The sequence below is a fragment of the Phalacrocorax carbo genome, chromosome 23, assembly GCF_963921805.1.
Source record: "Phalacrocorax carbo chromosome 23, bPhaCar2.1, whole genome shotgun sequence".
In the NCBI taxonomy this organism is placed as follows: Eukaryota; Metazoa; Chordata; class Aves; order Suliformes; family Phalacrocoracidae; genus Phalacrocorax; species Phalacrocorax carbo.
This window is the reverse complement of record NC_087535.1, coordinates 4,204,584-4,217,851: the sequence shown is the minus strand read 5'-3', so window position 1 is coordinate 4,217,851 and position 13,268 is coordinate 4,204,584.

Here is a 13,268-nt window from a genome sequence, read left to right as displayed (position 1 = left end):
TGGGCCAGCCCAGCTGCACCGCCTGCTCCCCGAAACCCTCCAATCCCTCTGGGGATGGTGCCCATGGGGCGATGCCCAGTACCACGGCGTACTGTGCCTGGCATCTGCCACCCTCTCTGCCTCTTCCAGCCCTGAAAGCTGCTCCAGCAGCAGCCTCGCCACCCTGGGCAGCCCACTGGTGCCCATCTTTGCAGTGGAAGCAAAGTCAAAACCATAAGGGTGCAGTTTTGCATGTCTCTCCCTCTCTTTTTTTTTTTTTTTGTTATTTTTTAATAATGCAGTTTTCCAGAAAATATAAAAAATGGCTTAACAGCTGCTGTGGAGTTCGTCTTTCCCAAGAGCCTGAAGGAGCACGATGTGGTACGTGGTGCAGCTGGGAGATTGCAGCCCCCTGTTTATGGGGAAAGAGGTGGAGGGGGAAAGAAAATATCTGTATTTTCACCAGGGGGAAAAAAAGGAGGGAAAGAAAAGAAAAAAAAAAAAAAAGAAGAGGTGAGAAGATTGTTCGCATTTGACAAATCTTTCTAATTAGGGGCCAATTATGTCCTCAGATTCCTAATTGGGATTCCGGCAGGTTTTCAGGCTTGTAGGGTAATTACAGGCTCGTAATTCTATTAAGATGGAAATTTGGGAGAAATACCTTATCATAACATTTAGATTTTGCCATCTGTGTTGATGGGCTGCAGCTCGGGTGGGAAGGGGGTGCTCTCGCTCCTGCGCTTGGAGCCCGATCCTCAGCTGGTGCCAGCTGGCATCGCCGCGGGCAGAGCCCGGCTCCGGAGGACAACACGGGCGCAGAGTGGTCTGAGCATCGTCTCGGTCCTGTGGGGGCTTGTTGGGGTCTGCGGGGTGCTGGGACTGTGGGCTTAAGGGGAGATCCCCGGCACTGTGCTGGGACAGGAGGGCTGGTGCCTTCTGTTCCATCCCGTCCATCACCACCACTGTCCTCTCTGAGCATCGCCCCAGTATTTCTAACCAGAAATAGCCATGGCAATCACTCTCCATCTTCCTCCTGACCAGGAGGAGGAAAGAGCTCACTTAGCTTCCAGGCAGCCCTGGCTTTCATTTGCAGCAGCCTGCATCTAGGTGCAAAAGAAGGGGAAAAAAAAAAAGGGTGTAAAGTCCCTTTTGCAGCACCCAAAAAGTGTAAAGGGGTTCAGAGCATCTGTGAGCTGTGGGGGACGTGCTGGGGACGGGGCTGGCAGGGATGTGCTGTGGGGCAGAGGTGACTTGTGTCATGTTGGCAATCAAAAAGCAGGGTGAGCTTTACAGCCCCTTCCCCTTTCAATGCATGGAGGAAAACCATATTATTAAAAAGAAAAAAGAAGCACCGATGTATTTTGTTTCAATAATTGCACTACTTTTTCTTCTTTTCCCTGTTTTATTTCTTACAGAAGCTGTTTGGTGCGACTCAGGTTGACAAATGGCTTGAGTTGCAGCAGGAGCACCCCCACTCTGTGGGGGGTGTCGTGGCTGGGGAGGGTGCGGGGGGTCCGGGCACGGGGTGCTGGAGCTCCAAGCAAACCACCAACGCCCCCACTGCAATCGATGCCTGTGACAGGGCTGCGTGCCTGGAGCCCACAGGCACCTCATGAACAGTCCAAAATCCCAAATAAATCTAGAAAATCCTGCTTGGACACAATTTCTCAATAGGAAATTCTCCCCCTTCTTCCAAAATCTGGGTGTGTGGTGGCTGTGCTCGTGTTGTCCCGTGCCTGGGACGGGCTGCTGGGACACCCCGTCCCTGCTGCAGGAGGTGTCTGTGCAGCAAGGTCCCCACGAGGGGTGCTGTAATTTGGGGTTCCCCAGATTGCTAATGCCAATATTTTTTTCCTCTTGGTTAATGAAACCAGCTGCGGGTAATTATTTTAATCTGCATTACTGGGCGGGAATGCAGCTTCTTCTGGATCTGCAAATTTATAATAATACTAAAAAAAAAAAGAAAAAGAAAAAAAAAAAGAAAACCCTCCTCTCCATAAGAGTCTTGCTGCCTTTGATCTTTTGTGTGAGGCCTCTTATCGGGACGAGAGTAGGTTTACATGCTGGAAGATAGGGGAATAATACTCCACGGAGATAAGCTGCAGCCCCGGCTCTCCTTTGTGTGGCAGATTTGATAGTACTGGGAAAATGTTTACTGGGAGACTTTGGGAGAGAATTAGTCCCCAGCGCAGCTGAGAAAAATAATTGCTGTGCATGATAATTAAAGGATGGTGGGCTTGGCGCCGGCGCCGGCCCTGGGATGGGGTGGGAGGAAAGCGTTGGTTTGCTGGGAAGCCCCTCGGCTTTGCTGGTACAGCCCGTGGTGGGGCGGCAGGTGTGACTTGTTATTGCCACAGGCACCAGCACCGCTCAGGGGGACGCAGCAAACCCCCCTCACGAATGGCCCGAGGTATCAAATATTAAAGCACTGAATTATTTTGGTGGGATGAGTGGGGACACGGAGACGCCGGGGGTTAGACGATGGGGTTTTGGCGTTGTCACTAACTTCAGCTCTTGGGTTGCATCAGGAGCTGGAGCATCACGGTGCAGCTGCAGCGGCTCGGGAGCATCACCTGGAGGGGAGGGAGGAGACTTGGACGGGGATGGCTACGGGGAGAGGCCACGCATGAAAAACTTGCTGGATTTCTGCCGTCTCCTCCGAAAGGAGTTTCTCAACTCTTACAGGTGCCAGGAGGAATTACCCCATGGCTCTTTCAGCATCTCCAGACATCCCTCGACTGCTGGGCAAGGACATCTCTCCCTCCTGGGGACGCAGAGGCTCGAGGGGAGCGTCGGGGGCCAGGAGCCTCCAGGACCGGGGGTCACCCAGGAACGGCCCCCGCCACCCGTCGCCGCATAATCACTTTCCTATTAATCTAGCTTTTTATTATTATTATTATTGTTATTATTATTAAACATCTCTCTTCTCCCAAATCATCTCAGAGCCATGGTGAGGTCTCTGGTAATAGCTCCATAAATTTCAGCCATAAAAAGTAATGGAGGGAGACAAATGAGATAATTAGGAATAAATCTTGGCGAGGTCTCTATTCATCAACATCCCCCAGAACCGGCCAATATTCCAAATCATTAGCAAAGCCCGTAATTAACAAAGAGCCAAGGCTTCCAACGTTAATAAAGCTCGCTCAACTCTATATTATCAGGTAGCGGCTGACGAATCAGCCCTGTTAATATTATGGCCTTTGTTAAGGATCTTCTTTCTTTCTCTCTCTCTTTTTTTAAAGCTAAAAACCCTGTGTCATTTTTTTTTTCTCTTCTGCTAAATTTTAATTAGATTTTGCATGTACATCTGTAGAGGGCAAGTGAGGGGACAGAGGGACAGGGGTTTTTCTTTTATACTTGGGGATACTGGCAAAAGAAGAACCTGATAGATATTTTTTCCCCCATCTTACCTTTATTCATTACTCCGCACCTCCACGCTCTTCAGCAGGCAGGAGAAGTCCTCGAGGCTGGTACCAGCTAACAGCTAACTTTATTTATTCCTCCCTTTTCCCTAGAGCCTTGGGATTTCTGGAATATGTGTGCAGAGAGAAGGTGCCAGCTCAGCTCAGCGAACCTGCCACCCCCGGCCCACGTTAGCCCAAGCACCTTGCGGCTCTTCTGGGCTAAAAGCAGAAAGGATTTGCCAAAGAGCAGAGCAAGGGCGATGATTGCCTATTTTCCTGTCATGGCTAAGAAATTATATGGTTTCTGGGGTTGTTGAAGGGTTTGACTGTTCCCTGCCCACCTGGGCATGGTGGGACAGTCACCTATATGCCACCATAAGGTCAGCCACCCGCATCCTCCATCCTGTCCCCCAGCAACACTGGCACTAGATGCCAGATAACTTAACATCTCCAGCTACAGAATAGCTGCACTGCAGGAGAAGTCCCTCTTTAACCGCAGGTGCATGCAAGTTTATGTCCCATCAGCATATTTATTTTGGTTTTGTTTTGTGCAGACAGGGATAGCCCTAGTTCTGGCAGGGAAAAGGGAGAGGTTTGGGAAGGATTAATGACTTTGTGCTTTAGGCTTGCACAGGTCAGGGTTAGGCTGGCAGTTCTGCAGGCAGGGAAGCGGATGAGCCCAGTTGCCTTTGCTGTGGTACCTCTCTCTGAAGCATTTAAGAGCAGGTGAGGATCCAGGGGCAGGAGATGCTTAACCAGGGCTGGCAGCTCCCACCTTCCTTCAAGATGCTCTTGTTGCCACTGCCAGGCCTTTGCCCTCTGTGACGCCTGGTGCCACCGAGATGGATGAGCACATGGTGCACCACGGTGACAGCTTGCTGTTTCTTTTCTGGTTTCAGGGGCCATTCCTCTGCTCTCATGAAGCTACTGGAGCAATCTCAGTCGGCTCCACCCAGAGCCCAGCAGCTCAGGGCAGGATAGAGCAGCAAGTGCTGACCCCAGGGAGCCCTTACCTCCAAGTCAGGAGCAGGTCCCTGCTGCCACCTCCCCAGCTGGGGAAGCTGCAGATGCTATTTTCCTTCCTGAAGCCTTGTCATTAGCTGCTGTGAGTCAAATACAGGGGGATGAAACTGCTGCTGCTGGGCATCCCCTGGCACTGCATGCAGGTACTGGTGAATGCTCTGCAATAGCCCCCAAGAAAGGGGAGGGCAGAGGCTCAGTGAGGGGCTTTGGCACTTCTGCAGAGCAGCTTCGTGCACCGTGCGGTTGCCTTTTTCCATTTTGCACGGGTTGATGGTGGCCGTCAGGGGCAGCTGCCTCATCCTGGCTAAAAACCACGCAGGAGGAAAGGTAGAAAACTTGGTCTGTGTCTCAAGAAAACAGCCTACATGGGGTAAAAAGTAGGACACCCCCAATTTGGCTTCTCTGTCACCTGTGTCCAGCTGGGAGGAGACCCCCAAGGAGGCTGTGCCTGCACCCAGCCAGCTGCCACGGGCATGGGATACCCCGCTCCTAGGAGAAAAAGTGGTGAAATATTACTTGCTCTGTGAGAGTTTCCTCCATCTGTGCAAGGGGTTTTATTAAGTGAGAATTTATCATGGGGGTTTTTTGTACTTTGTGCAACACTATCGTGAAAGGGCATTTCATTATGTTTCTGCCATGTGCAATTTTTATGATGCTATATTGAACCATCATCAATAACAACCTTTATTGAACATGAAATAGTTCAGACAATAAAAAACCTTTATTGAAAATAAGTCAATGTAAACATAAAACCAAGGGGACATAAACCACAACCTGGAACAGCGCAAACTTTATGGGACGTTACTGTATGGATGCGTTATGCGCGCTCAGCAAACACCGAGCAGAGTGACCCAAAGGGACGAAGGGGCACCAGGCAGGGACGATCGGGGCTCACACCACGCTCTGCTTCATGCCCAGCAAGTCCCCGTGGAGGCCACAGCGATTTCTGTAGGGCATCAGCTGGGCTCAGAGCAGTTGCATTAAGTGTCAGTGCCATCGTGAGGACCAAGGGGTGGTTTTGGTCCACTCTGTTAGGAAAGAGTATCAATACCCACCCCAGGAGGATGAGTCCGGAGGGGCTCGCGGTGGGTACAGGGGTGTGTTGCTGGGGGACCGAGCCAGGATGCTCCCTGCCAGGCAGCCTGCTGCAAGGCTGCTTGAAAGTTTTTAAGCAGAAAAATAGTCCAGAGGCTATTTAAGTGCTGCGGCCACAGCAGCTCCTATTTACAACCAAGAAATACTGCCTGAGATTTAGATGTACACCTCCCTCACTTGCTTCCTCCCTGCCATGGGCATGTGCTTGCTCTCAATGAGGAGGCTGCAGGGACTGCTGTGAGGAAGCAAAGGCTGGTCCTGCAGGCAGGATGGGGATGCAGAGAGGGGTCTCCTCCCAGCCCCAGTGTCATCCCTGAACAGCCAGGACCCTGCGCATTGGGCTGGTGCTGTGCCAGGCACTCTGTGGGGCTGGGATTTGCAATCCAAAGGGGCTGGAAGGAAAGGGGAGGCTTTTCATTCCTACTTGACACCCAAGCAATGTGAAACAGGAGCTAAGCCTCCTCTCTACCATTAGGTGCTCTACACACAAGGCCAGCCTTGCTCTGTACCCCAGTAAATGGGAATAACAGCAGCTGTGGCGTGCACTGGGCTGTCCTGACTGGAGACTTGTAAAATGCCATGTAAAAATGAATCCCCTGAAACGCAGCCACCGCTACGGGCAGCAGCAGCAGTGTGGTCACTGCGGGACTGCTCGGCCCTGTGGTACGAGGCAAAGGGATGGAGGATGCTGAGCTGGAGGTTTGCAGGGACCCGGTGTGGTCCTTCGCACCAGCCTGGTGAGTGGAGCCCCAAATATCTATGCTTTGGGAACAACCCTGGGATCAAGATGGTTTGGCCAAACAGCTCACGGGCAGGACTGTGAGAGGCACTCGGGGACCCTCCGGCCTTTCCAGAGGCTACGAGTTTCCAGGGAAGAGCAGAGACAACGGCCACCATAGGAACCTCGCTGTCACCAAGCCCCACACAGCCTCCAGAAAGCAGTTTATTGTAGCTTAAATGGTACAGGGCAGCCCTAGGACTTGGAGAAGAGCAAAACCCAGCCAGGAAGGGAAAGCTGCTCAGTGCAAAAAGCAAGTATTGGACTTTTGGGCAGAGAGCTATAAGCAGAAACAGGAGGATTCAAGCCCCAAAATCACAGAAGTCAACTGCCTCTTCAGCAAAGCATGTGCAACCCTGCAAAAGGGGAGAGTGATCTGGTGCATGGAAGAAATCAGCTTCCCCACATTCCCATCGCCAGCCGAGGGTTACCTCAACCACCTTTCCCTGCTTTTTCCCAGGGGAAGCAGAGCACACGCATGCTTAGCTTGGCCACTCACCACAGAGCCCATCCTGCTGATCCCAGCAAAGGGATCCTTGTCTTGCTGAGCACCTTTTATACCCCAGCCCCTGTACAGGTGGTTCCCCACCACCGCCCCTTCTCAGTGGATTTGCAGCTGGGACATTTCTTCTTCCATCTCCATTACCCACTGCTAATACCGAGCACCTGGCTGGCCCCGGCCCCCCGGGGCTCTGCAGCAAAACCCAGGTCGCAGCAAAGCAGCCCAGAGCCCCCCTCTCCACCCCTTTGGTGGGGTGTCACTGCCGCAGCCGAGACAGGGCAGATCTCCATGGGGTGGTCGGAGCCCACCAGCACTTTTGCTGCCAGCACAGCCCCTGACATCTCTTTTAATCTCTCTTCCAATTATTTCTTTTTTTGGCTTGATGCTTACAGACTAGAAACTGCTTCAGATCAAGTTGTACGAAAGCCTTGCTAATGCAATAGGTGCCTTTGAATGTCACGAAGAGGTGCAGACGCTGAGCACTTCTGTGACAAAACCAGGATACTCATGTCTCGATTTTCTTCTCGAGGAACAAACCAGAGACTCGAGGACTGACCGCTGTCTGTCAGGCAACTGGGCCCAGTGCGACTGTGGTGGGGAGACTGGGCTGGCGAGTCATCCCTTCACTAGAGGGCAGCATCATGCCAATAAAATTGCCTTAAATCTCCGCAGTTTTGGATTAGCCAGGTGGGAGCATCCAAAGAACTTCACACCTTGGGCAATCTGGCGTCGAAAGGTGCCGGTGTGTAGGGGAAAGCGCTGCGCTCCGGCAGCTGCCGGGCTGCCCGAGAAGCCAAAGTGCCATTGCTGGGAGCAGCCGAGCTGGATGCGAGGGGCAGCCTCTGCTTTCGGGCTTGGGAGGGACCCGGGGAAATGTGCCCAGGGCTCGTGAGCCCCAGCTCCTCCAGGCTGCAGGAGGGAGCCTGTTGCTTGCAACATCTGGAAGCCATTTCTGAGCGGCTTCGCTGCCCGCTGACGTGCCGAGGGGAGCGCGGCTCCCCGGCTCAGGCGGGAGGCCCGGGAGAGGCTGAGCGCAACCAGAAGGGCAGTGCTGGGGTAGCCCCTGGGATTTGCTTTATTGCAAGGAGATAAAAGGTGGCTGGAAAGCAGCACACATGGGTAATCCCAGCGCAGCTGAGCCTCCAGGCCCCGGCCAAGGCGAGAGGCTGTGCGCTCAGCACAGTGTGTGTTACGAGAGCTCCCTCTGTGCTGCCAAAATCCTGAGCAAAATAACCAAGCCAGACACATTAGATGTGTATCTCCCCTTTGCAGCAGGGGCGCCGACGCAGGCAGAGACACTAAGGCACAGCCACCCAGCAATGCTGAGCACTCAGTGCACTTTACAACTCAGAGCCTTGAATAAAAAAATAAAAAGATCCTTCCTTATCCATCGCCATGGAATAAGGTCCAGCACTAAGAAGCTTGGAAATCAATGGGGCTTGGGTGGAAATGGAGCCTGGACCTGCTGGGAGCCACCAGCATCCCTCCAGCATCAGCAGTGCCAGCAAATAATTAACACCAAATGGCGGTGCAGGAGATGGCTCCTGGATTGCTGAGGGGGCTGCCGAGCCCTGGCAAGTGGGCGGGAGGTTCAGCTTTCCACGGGAAACCCAGCCCCAGCACAGGGCATCCCAGTGCCGAGGGGAAACCCACCCACAGGCAAATGAAACCCAGAGCCTGCTCTTGGGGCAAAGCCTGCAACAACAAGATAGTGCAGATAGTACCGCTGGGGTGGGTAGAGAAAAAAGTATATATATGAACAAATGAGTGCACAAAAATACGTGTGTGTGTATATCTGTATGTGTGCCTCTGCATATATATGCATGCATATATGTGTGTATGTGCATATACATCCATACACATACAGTCAGCCAGACCAGGTAGCACACGCGTGGGTCTGTCGCACACATATCTATATATACGTACAGAGGAAATAGGAGCGCTCGGGTCACCTCCACATGCCAACACCGCATCTGTGCACATGGGGGAAGCAGGGTGGGTGTGAGCAGGAGCCCATATGAGGCCCAGCATGTAAATAGGAGTGAATTAATGCGTGGGAGGTGAAGGTCTGTTTGCCCTGTCATGCACGTGTGCGCAATGTGTGCCAACTTTCCCTACTTAGCAGGGACGAATGCTTTGGTCTTAAAAGAAAAATGGTGCCACTTTTTTCACTCTATAACTCACCGGGGCCGTTCGGTGTGTTTCTGTGTGGGGTTAAAGGTAGGGCCGAATTTTCCTCCCAAAATATTCCTGTTAATGGCTTGCAAATGTTGGCATCCCTGGCGGGTGCATGCGCATGTGTGTGTGTGTTGGCTGCTGGCGCTGTCTCACACACAGCAAACTCCCCAGCTCCCAGATATTTAAGCTAACTCCATCTCCTCTCCGGTTTCAGCTGCGTTTTTAAAGAAAACAACTCCCACCGACTGCAGCAGGAAATCACTATTTGGGTTTATGAGGCACCTCTTCCTGACGAGCCGCACGGAAAAGTCTCTGCTTGCTCTGCAAAGCAGGTATCCCTGTGCCGGCGGGGCGACGCGGGGCCTCAGCATCGTGCACCAGCCCTCAGCTTCATGCACCAGCCCTTGGCATCGCATGTCCAAGAGGGACGAGGTGACAAAAGCCACTCATGCGATGGCTGCAGCTTTTGCTAGTAGGAAAAAAAGATGCTGGAGCTGATGGAGTTCGTATCAGCTCCTGGGATGAATTGAAGGTTGAAGCCCTGGTTTTTGGTTGGCGGAACTGTGTGCACATTAAGGTGTAGGAAATGTTATTAGAACAAAAAAATAAAGTCATTCAATGTTATTAGTGACTTTTCCTGGTTCAGGCCCCTGCTCTGTGCGCACAGAGGACCCGTACCCAGCGTGTGGCTCATAGGTAGGAGCCCAGGAGGTGTAATTAGCCCTGGTAACAGTGATGCATGAGAGCACCGTGCTGCTGGGCCAGCATCCAGCCTTGCCATGCCCCAGCCCTGGTGTGCCCGAGCCCCGGGCTGCCGTGCCTTCCCCAGGCAGCCGGACCACACACCGAGCCCACCACCAGCCCCTCTGAAGCGGTTGTTTCTCCCTCTTGTTTTCATGACCTCTCTGATGCTGGAAAAGTCATCCACTCCCTGCACAACATCGACCCGCTCCTTCCAGCTGCCGGCTCTGCGCCGAGCCCCAGCACTGCCCGGGAGTCAGAGCCCCCTTCGGCTGGAGCCCGTGGTGGTGCTGAGCTCCAGGATGTGTTTGGGCAAGGGAAAAGACCCATGGGGGCGAGATGGGGGCTGTGTGTCCATCTGGCTCTCCCATGGCAGGGCTTTGACTATGCTTCCCTGCCTTTGGGCAGGAGGCTGAAGGAGTTGCATTATATTGAGTTCCCTGGATATATGTTTCTATGAGTGTCTATATGAACCTCAGGGCCCGCAGGTCCAGCTGTGCCGTGCACCCTGGCTGTGTCCCTTGGGGCTTTGGTGTTCCTCTGGGGACAAAGACCTCGCCTGCCCTCTTTGCCTGGACCTCTGGCAGTGCATAAGGGTGAGGGGCTCACTGGTCTGCTTGGCTTCACTCCGCTCCTCCCCAGGCACTCAGGAGAGGGTTAACACAAGCATTTCTTCATTTTCCCTCTCCAACTTGGTAGCAAGGCAGAACGTGGGGATATATGGTCTCCGCTTGGGTCCCAGCCTCAAGGCTGGCTGGAGGAGCCAGCGCTTTCAGGCAGATTGCCGTTTGGCAGCAAAACCCTCCGGCATTTGCCAATTCTGCACTGCTTCAGCTATCGCCGAGCTCAGACAGCTTCTGCACCCCCCTTCCCTTGAGACACGATAACTTTCTGTGTAATCTCTGCTGGCGACAGCAGCACGGAGCCGTCCCACCCCTCTCCCCCCTCAGCCGCAGCACGGAGCAAAGGCGACGGGGTGTGCCAGGCTGGCATCATCCCCTTGCCGGGGTGTGGCTCCCCATCATTAGGGGGCAGGCAGTTCCGACCCCCCCCCTCGGCACGGGTACACGCACAGCATGAGGACACCCAATGTGACAGCAAGCATGGGTTTGCTGGCAGCTGGTGGGGTCTCAACCGGCTGCCAAACCCCTTCCTGCATCTTGCATGCCTGCAGGGTGTCCACGCTGCCCTGAGAGGCAGCAATTGGCAGCCTGAGTATTTTTTTCTTCCTTGATAGTGCCGCCTTTTGTACAGGTGGCTGAGAAGTGCGAGACGGCTTGAAGCCACCTTGCAGTGCTGTGGTGACACCCCACCTTGGTCCTGACCCTCTAGGATACAAGGCACCCAAGCTGGGTGCTTGTCCCGGCACAGGCACCGGGATTTTTCCATCATCACATGCTCACGCTTCTGGCAGGTTTGGGATCAAAGAATAAATCGGCTTGGACCAGATATTGTCACACACCAAGGAGTGGGAAAAAGTGATGCTGCTGGGCCTGTGGCCTCAGGCTGGTTTTTGGGGAAGGGTGAAAGCACAGAGAGGAGCTGGTGGACCCAAAATGTTAATTCTTTCCAGCTGTTGTCAGTCTGGCAGGTTCTCAAAGGAAGTTTAATAGACTGCAGTCGTCTCCCCTCGGCCCGTCCCCCCATCGCCGCGCTGTGCGGAGGCAGCCCAGCAGAACCTGGGATTACATGAGCCGCTGTGTCTTCCAAGGACCTGGTTTTATTTTTTTTTTTTTCCCCTTTGGCTCTGAAAGTGTTTTCTTGCGTGTGCGTGTGCGTGCGTGTGTGTACGCACGCACATGGGCGATGCCTTTCCCTCACTCCCCCCAGCAAAACCTGCCCCTTTGATTGCAGTGGATTAGAAGGGACGGTCAGGGTTGCATCAGGTTGGGGCTGGGAGCGTGGGCCAAGAGCAGGAGTGGGAGCAGGAGTGGGACACTGTGCCGGCGGTGAGGAGGAGGAGCAGGAGATGGCTTCGTGGGCCTCCTTGCTGGAGCACTCCCCAGCCCGCCGTGTGAACTGGGAGGAAACAGGATGAAGAAAGTATTTGGAGTGGAAAATAAAAATCCTCTCTCTCGCTTTATTGATTGTGATTGTGGACAGAAATAGCTCGGGCTGTTGAAAGCAGTCCCCCACCGAAGGAGCAGAGGCCCATCCAAGCTGCTCAGAAGCGGGGCTCATCCCATACAGCGTCCTCCTGCTGCCTGCAGCACGTGGAGAAAGAGGGTGCCCAGAAACCTCACGGCCACGGGGTGAGCCAGCGCCGAAGCACAAGGGTTTCTCACCTGCCTGCCACGGCTCCTGCATAGTTTCCAAGCCTCGTGCTGTACATCCTGCTGTACGCTGGCTGCATCTCGAGACATGCTCAGCATGGGAGCCCGGCAGCGCAGCCGCAGCCCCGGGAACGTGCGGCCCTGGCAGCCTATTAGCAATTAAACAATAAGCTCCCATCATTAATACATCCCATGTCCCATCCATAATAAATTGCCAGCAGAGAGTATCGGACAAGCAGCATCAATTGCCAGCCGGGTTCATGCACTGCCCGTCCCAGGGAGGCAGACGTGTGCCACTTCTCGGGGGGACCTGGCCACTAGGCTGCTTTAAAAACAGCAACAATGGAGCAATTCTATTTTAGGCAACTGGACTATTTAATGACTTTTAGCAGGTTTCATTGCATTGTTTCACTTAAGACACCAAGTGAGGGGCCAGGGAAGGAGGGCAGGCGAGCCCAGGGTGCCCAGCACAGCCCAGCCTGTGGGGCCCGCAGCCGCAAGGGCACAGTGCTACGGCTCCCAGCTCTGAGAGAACTGTAAAAACCAAGTGCTGGCAGGAGAGTAATTAGTTAAAACCAAGCACATCTGTTGTTAATTAATTCCCAGCCAGGAGGGTTTAACTCTTGCCTTCCCCTGTGGTTTGCAAGGTGGATGGCCAGCATTGGCTTGCATCCAAAGGAAGGCTTGAACTTTGCTTTTTGAGCCCTTCCCAGGGACTTGAGTTGTTCTGCTCTGTCATTCCCTGCTCTGATCCATCATTCCTACATCCCAAACCCATCCTTCTGATTTTTCAGGAGCGCCTGGGGTGCGAGCAGAGCAACTAGCACTGCTCAGGGCAGCAAATGTGCCCCAGGCTTGGGGTAGGTGCTGAAAAAATCTGGCTTTGCCCCGGCTAGTATGTCCAGCCCCAAGGAGCCGGTGGAGAAGATGGGACCTCTCTGAGGGTAAGTTTGCAGATCATCACTCTGCAGGCCTGAGCTGCGCTTTCGGATAGCCCTGCACCAGCAACTGCTATTTTATTTGCATTTTTTTTGAAGGCTGCTGTCACTAAAGTACATTTGTAGGTGGGAGTATCACATACGTTCCGCAGTACATCACGCTCCACGAAGAGGCCGGCTCTGCTCCCCATCTCCCCACTCTGCCTTGCTCATGAGTTTCAAGCTGCGGTGGGCGGCCAGAGCTGCTGCGTGGGGCTCTGATCCCTCGGGAGCAGCGTTAAATGGGCTTTTGATGCTGGAGCAAAAGGCAGGGGAGAAGGTGCGGGGCATCTGGGTGCTTAGGGGGCATGGGGGGGT